The sequence below is a fragment of the Cryptotermes secundus genome, unplaced genomic scaffold (genome assembly GCF_002891405.2).
Source record: "Cryptotermes secundus unplaced genomic scaffold, Csec_1.0 scaffold1495, whole genome shotgun sequence".
Classification (NCBI taxonomy): domain Eukaryota; kingdom Metazoa; phylum Arthropoda; class Insecta; order Blattodea; family Kalotermitidae; genus Cryptotermes; species Cryptotermes secundus.
This window is the reverse complement of record NW_019720595.1, coordinates 181,190-190,044: the sequence shown is the minus strand read 5'-3', so window position 1 is coordinate 190,044 and position 8,855 is coordinate 181,190. Positions and strand designations below refer to the sequence as shown.

Below are 8,855 nucleotides of genomic sequence, written 5' to 3'. Positions count from 1 at the left end.
TTTTTCTTCTACCCTGAAGATGGAGGCGATACGTTCCTCCGAAACGTCGGTTAACACCACATATACACGGTGCCAAATCCCAGAAGACTGCTTTCTTCATAGTCACCGCCGTGAAAGCCTCAAATCTTACATTGAAAACGTTATTATATGAGGATGAGACGTAGGCTGCAATGAACCCGTAAGTATCCTGGTAACTGGACAAGTAATTAATGGGTTCTCTGGATTGATGAAACATACAAACTTATCTGCTGATCTGTAACACTCTAAATAGTACTGTAACTATAGCACACAAAATAAAATCTTCAATGTCTGTTTGCTAGCCGTTGCTCGGTAATAAATTTACGTGGTCAACGCTTCACAGCTGCATATTCAATTACTGAAATGCCTTCTGACTTCTATTACGAACGAATGGGTTGAATTCACGAATGAACTCTCTTTTCTAAGTTCGGGAGGACCTAATATAAGCCATCACACCGGACAGTTCGTCTATTGGTCTCCTGCATCCGTTGTAGCGGAAACGCCTGGTGGTGCCAAGATTCCTCGTATTCGCGAAAACCTTGGCTGAATCTCTGCTGACATGAGAATGAGTTTTAGAGAGCCGTTGCCTAGCAAACGGACTTCTGCTTGTTCATTGCTATTCCTGCTTTCAGGCGGCGTTTACAGAAACGTTTCCTAATAAACAATGATTGAAGCATTTCATACAGGGTCCCCTTGTACAAACGCTACAACAGTGAGATAGATTCAACATTTTTAAATGTGGATAACATGCCCGAAGATACGACCGAATTATATAAAATCAACCAACGTTTTCAACGTTAATCCTGGAAACCAAGGTTCCCCAATCATTTTTTGTTTCTTTCTCACTACAAGTTTCGGTTGCACGCGGGCATCATCATGTCTTATTTTATAAAATATACAAGCAAGCAGAAACCATACAATAATATACAGAATTTTGATTGGGAGTATCAGAGACCGCCTGACAGACCTCTGAGCAGATACCTAACACTGATCTTATATAAACAGGTTGTGAGGATGGGAACTGGCTTGAACTGGCTTGAACTGGCTGGCTACTGTGGACAAGTTGACGAGTCTTCCGACCACATTAAAGCGGAGAATTTCTTGATCAGCTAAGCAACTGTGAAGTTTTGAAGACTGGGCCTAAGTCACAGGGTTTCTCAGTTGTTTCCATTATTTTGACTCTTCAGCCTTGGAGTTCATAGCATGACGAGTTTTCGGAATCAGATGCTACATTTATCAGCCACTTCAGGGACGGGGAGGGGGGCATTTTAGTCGGAACCCCAAAGAAAAAGAGGCACTTTTGGGGGGTAAATATAAAACACTATTCAAATAAACATTTAGAGGTGTAGAACACAAAGAAGTGGATTTGATAAAATTCGTTTAGGATATGGTCAAATGGGTTTTTGTGAACACAGTACAGATTCTTCGCATTCCATAAAAACAAAGAAATCCTTGACAGACCGAGAAACGATTATATTGACATTTCAAGGACAACTTTTCACTACCGAGACAGTTGGTTGGAAGAGGCCCCTTTGTGACATGGAAATATGTAATATTTCACTGAACGGTCAATCCTTTCCGTAACACATGGTAAAATAAACTAATTCAATAACGTAAACTGCAAGACTTACACAGTGTTCCACACGGGAACATAAATATGCTTCAATAAAATAATCCTTGCTTAACTCAGCTAAATTTACAGGGTGCTGAGGAGAACATTTGGACCGAAGAGAGATGAAGTGACAGGAGGTTGGAGAAAACTGCATAATGAGGAACTTCATAACTTGTACTGTTCTCGAAGCATAATTAAAATGATCACGTCAAGAAGGATGAGGTTGGCAGGGCATGTAGCACGAATGGGGGAGAGGAGAAATGCATATAGGATATTGGTGGGAAAGCCGGAAGGAAGGAAACCACTGGGAAGACCAAGACGTAGGTGGGTGGATAGTACGTATTAAAATGGATCTTAGAGAGAGATAGGATGGGGTTTATGGACTGGATTGAACTGGTTTAGGATAGAGATCATTAGAAGGCTATTGTGAACACGGTAATGAACCAGCAGGTTCCATAAATACTGGGAAATTCTCGAGTAGCTGCACAATTGGCGGCTCCTGAAGAAGGGATAATCTCCATGAAGTTAGTTAACCTCTGTCTTATAAAAATACATATATCTTCTCACTTCCCTATTATCACCTACCTCAACGTGGCGTCTACCGCTCGGCTTGATGGAAGGAAGATCAATACAAACTTACCTGAAACACAAAATATTGAAGCATTAATAACAGTGAAACAGCATGCATACATCTTTGTGTTGGGAAGGGGCAGAACGGGGAGGCATAATTAAAAAAATAATAGTATTTGGAAAGTCAATAACAGAGGCCAATTCCACGAAGCCGAGTCCTTCTTGAAAAGCTGCCAGTCGCTCAGCAGCTCAAGAATTCCCCAGCATTTTATGGAACGCGAAGGTTCATTACTGTGTTCATAAGAGCCCTCCACTGGTCCCTATCCTAAGCCAAATCAATCCAGTCCACACCATCTTATTCTGTCTCTCTCAGATCAATATTAGTATTACCTACGTCTCTTTCTTTCTTCCTTTCCCATAAAAATCCTATATGTATTTCTATCTCATGCGTGCTACGTGCCCTGCCCATCCAACCCTCCTTGACTTGATCATTGTAAAGTCATGAAACTCCTCATTATACAAATTTTTAGAGCCGCCTATGTATTCCTAGTGGTCTGTTTCCTTTTGCCTTTATCACCAAAATCCTATATAAATTACTTTTCTGCGCAAGGCGCTCTACATGTCCCTCCTATCTATCTCATCGCCTTTTGACATCATTATTCTAATCCTCTCTGGCGAAGGGTACGAATTATGAAGCTTCTCACTATACAGTCTTCGCCAAACTTCAACCATTTCGTCCTTCCGAAAACAGACACATTTCAACATTTATACAACAGTGACTATGCAAGAGAGTCAAGTTCAGAATACGAAAAAGTGCCATGGTACAATCCCGAGCCGGTCAGATGCTATGAAGCAAAGGCACAGCAGAAGCAGCTGTTTTGTTCTGAGAAGGAAGCTACATAAATCGGAAAGCGACAACTGAACCTGCTAGTCGGTAGTTAGACGTTTCGGCTGCCACCGCTGCTCTACCTTGTTCAATGGCTACCGGGGGTTCTATCCCCAGGGGTGAAGCTGACCACTCAGCTCCAGTTAGTGCCAAGGTAAAGAAAGGTGAAGCTATACCTCCACTCCCCCATACATCTTCATGGTATAGTGCTGAACTAATTAAGCACAGGGACAATTTTATCTTACCTTACCTGCTGTTGTACCTTGATTTTTAAACTGATAAGGACAAGAGGAAGAAGGAACTGACAATTCCATGAAACAGTAAAATGATATACAGTTTAGGAAGAGTGACAATTGTAAAAATCCGTATTATTTTAAAGATTCATAAAGTAATGATTGCCCTTGCATTTTTGCAAGAATCACAATACTGAACTCAAATAAGAGGAACGCACACTAAACTTTCAATGGGCACTGGTACAGCAATCACATTCTCCACCTGCTTTAACATTAAACAATTTGCTGTCCCTCGCAAAGACAGTATTTGTTAGTTCCAACTCGTCAAAATAAACAGTGCTCATTTCCCTGAAAGTCATTAGCCGAATTATGTCCGCGATAGAGATGCGATTTATATTCGAAAGGTAAGAAGAAAACGTTTATACGTTGTGACGAATATGACCGTAGCTAGGCAACGGTTCGGTAACACACGTTCCCGCTGCAATGAACAGACGCCGAAGGCCACTGCTAGCCAACAACACGCTAAACACACATTCCTGTGATATCGGACAAAACAGAGTAATACACGAACTGCTGGAGATGGTGATCTATATTCGGTTCGCCTGAAAGTTGGTTCAGTCATTCGGCAGTCTAAGTTCAGTCGTCAGAGAGTTCAGTGTTCAGTTGTGGAGTGTTAAACAGCGGACAACGGAAGCTGTAAGGAATGGAGCTGGGTCTTAGGCAGTCATAGATTGTGAGCTGTTATAGTTGGTTGCGATTGTAAGTGCCAATAAATCCAATCATCCAATCCAGAACCCGCTATTATTAGTCACGGAACCCCGGAAACGTAACGATATTATTAAGCACAGATTGCTACCTTAAGCGGAAACAGAAAAAAAAAATGCATTTTGTTTCTTAACGAGAATGGAAACGGGTAAAATAGCTGGTCGCTTTAAAAGTTATCATTGATGCAATACTAGCATTTCCAAGAGAGAAGTGACGCATAACACTGACCCATTAAGATCTTGATGGATGAAGAGTTGAAGATAAAAGCATCAGGTTCCTCCGAAAGATTGTTACCTATTCACCAGCCTACATTACACCCCACAAGTCCGTGATCTTCATGCTCACTGCAGTAAGAATTTTACCAGACTCTAAGGAATTATTCTTTAGGTTAGTTAATTACATTATGTTAATTAGCTACTAACTGGAAGCTTTAGGCACAGCAGCATTGAGTCCTCATTTATGGCTGCCGTCAGAAATGAAAGCTGTTACGAGGAACTTGCTAGCGAAGATAAGCCAGAAGTGGATCTGGCACTGAAATACGGGGAAGGAGAAACCTGCTGCAGAGGCTGGTCACACTTGACCGATCTAGAGCTGATTACAACAAGTCACCGTGTCAGCTGCAGTGATTGGTATCTCCAGCTACACATCTGTATGTGTCAGCTGCAGTGAACGGTATCTCCAGCTACACGCCTGTATGTGTCAGCTGCGGTGATTGGTATCTCCAGCTACACATCTGTATGTGTCAGCTGCAGTGAATGGTATCTCCAGCTACACATCTGTATCTGTCAGCTGCAGTGAATCGTACCTCCAGTTATACTTATGTGTCAGCTGCACAGCATGGTACCTCCAGCTACAGTTCTGTATGTGTCAGCTGCACAGCATGGTACCTCCAGCTACAGTTCTGTATGTGTCAGCTGCACAGCATGGTACCTCCAGCTACAGTTCTGTATGTGTCAGCTGCACAGCATGGTACCTCCAGCTACAGTTCTGTATGTGTCAGCTGCACAGCATGGTACCTCCAGCTACAGTTCTGTATGTGTCAGCTGCACAGCATGGGACCTCCAGCTACAGTTCTGTATGTTTCAGCTGCACAGCATGGTACCAACAGTTATACTTCTGTGTCAGCTGCATAGCATGGGACCTCCAGCTACAGTTCTGTATGTTTCAGCTGCACAGCATGGTACCAACAGTTACACTTCTGTATGTGTCAGCTGCACAGCATGGTACTTCCAGCTACACTTCCGTGTGTGCCCGTTATCGCCTGTGTCCGTTATAACCGAGTGAAGGAATACTTACTGCAAGTACATCATACGATACATATCCAACATATTCAGCATACAGAAACGCACAACTTGATTACATAAAGGTTTCATATTGGGTTTCTCTTTTTATTTTAAATAATTTTCTAACTATAAAACCTTCTTAGTGCCTCAACATCTCTAAAAATTCAGAATTGTACACAGCCAGATTTTGTTCACTGTATCTGAAATCCGTTATATCCAGGTCAGTGATAATGAGGATTCACGTTATTTATAGCAACAGAATCTGGAGGCCACATAGAGAAAAACTTAAACTTTTTGGAAGATGGGACTATAAAGAGCATAAGGTCGAAACCTAAATTTAAATGCAATCATACAGAACTTTGACGTCCTCAAAGGAACAAGGGGGGCGAGCGTACAAACCCGCAGATGCAAATGTGGAATTCAACAATTTTTTTCTCGTGGTTACCCTCAGTCCCTCCTAACAAACGCCGATCATGTTCTCTGCCTTCCACATTTTTTCAAACGATCACTCACAATAAACTTATCATTCGGCTCTCTATGACCTGTGCAGCTGCAAGGCGTCGCTAAACAATCAAACCTAAGAACGGCACTGAATACCTAGTGGGGTTACGAAGAAACGGTGTTCATTCTTCGGAACGATTATGTCGTCTAAGTACACGAGACATGAATCGTACGTGGGACCTCGCAGGACTGTCTTCATTAGCCTTTCGAATGTCCCAGGAGCGTTGAACATCCCAAAGGGTATGACTGTAAACTGCCACAATCCTTGGCCTGTCGAGAATGCGGTTTCTTACGGCTGGATGAATGACTTCACTTTCTTGTATCGTCCACATGGACACACAAATGTCACATGGTTCGGAGTGTCGAGCTCTGCTTCAGCCTCAAACACAGATGTCATCAGTTTATTCACCTGTATCTTCTGGGCACCAACTTCTGTTTCATGAATATTATCTGTGCTTCCAGGAAGTGTTGGAAGACCAACCCTGAAATCTTGGATGTGTGTGTGATCATGAGGGCAGTGCAGGGCTCCAGCTAGGTTCACTTTGATCCAGTTCTGGGTATTGACCTTTGTCCCCAACTCGGAAGGCTTCACAAGGGGCTGATTTCGAGCTTCCAAAACTATGGTGTGGAGCTTATGCAGGTTCTTTCGTACAAGGCGAGGAATGAGGTTGCAGCATGACAGTATGCCCTTCATTTCTCTTGGAAGATGTTCAGCAATCTGGAGCATCATGAGATCTGGCAGTACATACCCTGTACTCTCGTCATTCTCCCTGGAAATACTGTCACGCCATCGATACAATTCCCGCAGAGCATACAACTGGCGATTGTCAAGCAGTTCTTATTGCGTCGGCATAGGAGCGTATTGCTGCCTTCTCGGAGAATTGGCTTCTCATATCTCGTCTTGCATATCTCAGTGCTTTTCTGGAATACAGACTGTATGAGGTTCTTTTGTCCATTGGCTGAATTCAACAATGCGTATTGCATCATGTCATAAATGTAGAGCAAGTAGTGGGTGTCCTTACGATCATACATCACCAACTCAGCAGGCAGTGGCCTGATTCTCCGGTCTGCAAGCTGATAGTGTTTGTCTGCTACCACATTACAACACGTTGGTGATGCTTGGTTTGGTGAAGATCTCATTGAGGCAACAGAGTTTGTCCCTAAGAAGCAGTGTGTCAATGATGTAATCTGTATCTCTTCTCGAGATCTGCATCAGGCATGTAAACCCTTGGAAAGAGCGGTATGAGTGATTCTCCAAGTCCACGGTAATTTCTGAGTAACTGGAGAGGTCTTGAAGGAGACCAGGTAGCTGGTCTGCATGTTCCACCATGACCAGTGGTGTTTCTTCAAGAAGGTTATACATATGTGGCTTCATGCGCTCCAGCTGTTTGGCAGATGGAGTAAAACGTTCCAACTCAAATTCATAAGGATGACTAAAACTTGCTTCGCCATCTGCTGGCAACTGGAGTGTTATGGCTAGAGGCTTTAATGAATTTGGTTTTTCTTTACTTACGGGTTGATAATCAAGTTCCCGCGAAGACAGATTCATGGTACACAATCCGTTGTTGGGTCACGCAACAACAGGACGCATGTTTATAGCTCGTTTCTAGGCAACAGTTAGCGCATCAGTGGACTGGCGAAATAGTTACCAAGTGACTTGTTTTCAATGTGGTAGTACCATGCACAGTGCTAAGCAACGGAACTGTAAACACGTCTACAATAATAGGTGCTTTCTATGGGGTACGTGCTGAAGGTTTATAGGGGACATTGAAGGTCGTTTAAAAGCAATCATAATTGTGAAGAAAAAATCTGGTCATGGGCCCCAGCCGGGGCTCGACACCAAGACAGACTGACGGAGCGTCAGTCGCAAAGTGACTTGGACTTGGAAACAGTGAGTCAAGGACACGAAGCCGTCACGGAAAAGGGCCCAGGAGTGCAGGAACTTGAGAGTACAAGGACGAGAATGAAGCATGTCCTTAGTGAATTATGAAAATTAGTTGAGTACAGATTATGACAGATGAGTACAAAGTGATCTAAGACAATACTTTATAGTGATTTAAAGTGCTAGTTTCTGTGTTTTGATCCGTTGCTAGGAGAGAGCTAGTGGAAACTGAGAATTCTAGTGCGTGTGCAATGGTGAACTGAGTTGAGTAAATCAGCAATAGCGCTGTATTAATTATAATTAAGAGAGAGGATGTAACCGAAGTGCTAATAAATCCAATCAACCGAACTGGAACCCGTTATTTTCGTCACTTGTACCCCCAAACACGTTATAATATGTACCACTTATTGCCGACATTACGTTACGTTACGATGCACAGGCTGTGGATTCATCTTAATGCCAACTCAGAACAAACTCAGGCAGTTATGCTGGAATGTACGATGAATCTCCTGGTAGATCTTATTTATCGGGGAGCCAATATAGGGATGTAACTTCACATGATTCTGCACTCACAGAAGGCAACTGTGTCCTGCAATATGGCGACCAGAGGGCGAGGCAAATAGCCGACGCTGGAGGGGTGTAGATAAATAACGCATCACAGTGGAGGCTATGCCTTAGGGTAATATATTTTATGTTACTCGATACGTGCTGCCTGCGCCAGGCTCGGGTCACCGTCAAACTATAAAATATAAGGGAACGCTCTTGACCTTTGTCCACACTGCACGTTTGTGAACCCTGACATCATCGTTTCGGGTCTTCAGCCCCCCACCCCCTTCCTACAAAGGGACTAACGTATAAACAAATCCTCTTCTGCCGTGTCCGGAAGGCGAATACAAATGAATATCTGTATTTCAGAGTCCAGACATACCCAAGCGAAGGCGGTGAAGAGATACTGAATATCATTGTTTGGTCGGAATACTGACTGGAAGAATGTCTGCTTCGTTCCTTCCAGAATCCCTTTCATCCCATTCCATTCTCATTTCTAAAAATGTACAGATTAATATCAATAATCAAGTTTCACCCATTAGAGACCTGTATAGAGGAA

The 8,855-nt window shown here is 43.0% G+C and overlaps 1 protein-coding gene across 2 annotated transcripts in view; it reads right to left on the bottom strand.

Moving 5' to 3' along the window:
• The window catches only part of LOC111870340 (proline-rich extensin-like protein EPR1), a 195,027-nt gene that overhangs the window by 46,191 nt on the left and 139,981 nt on the right, over window positions 1–8,855 (bottom strand). The gene's annotated exons all lie outside the window — the stretch shown is intronic.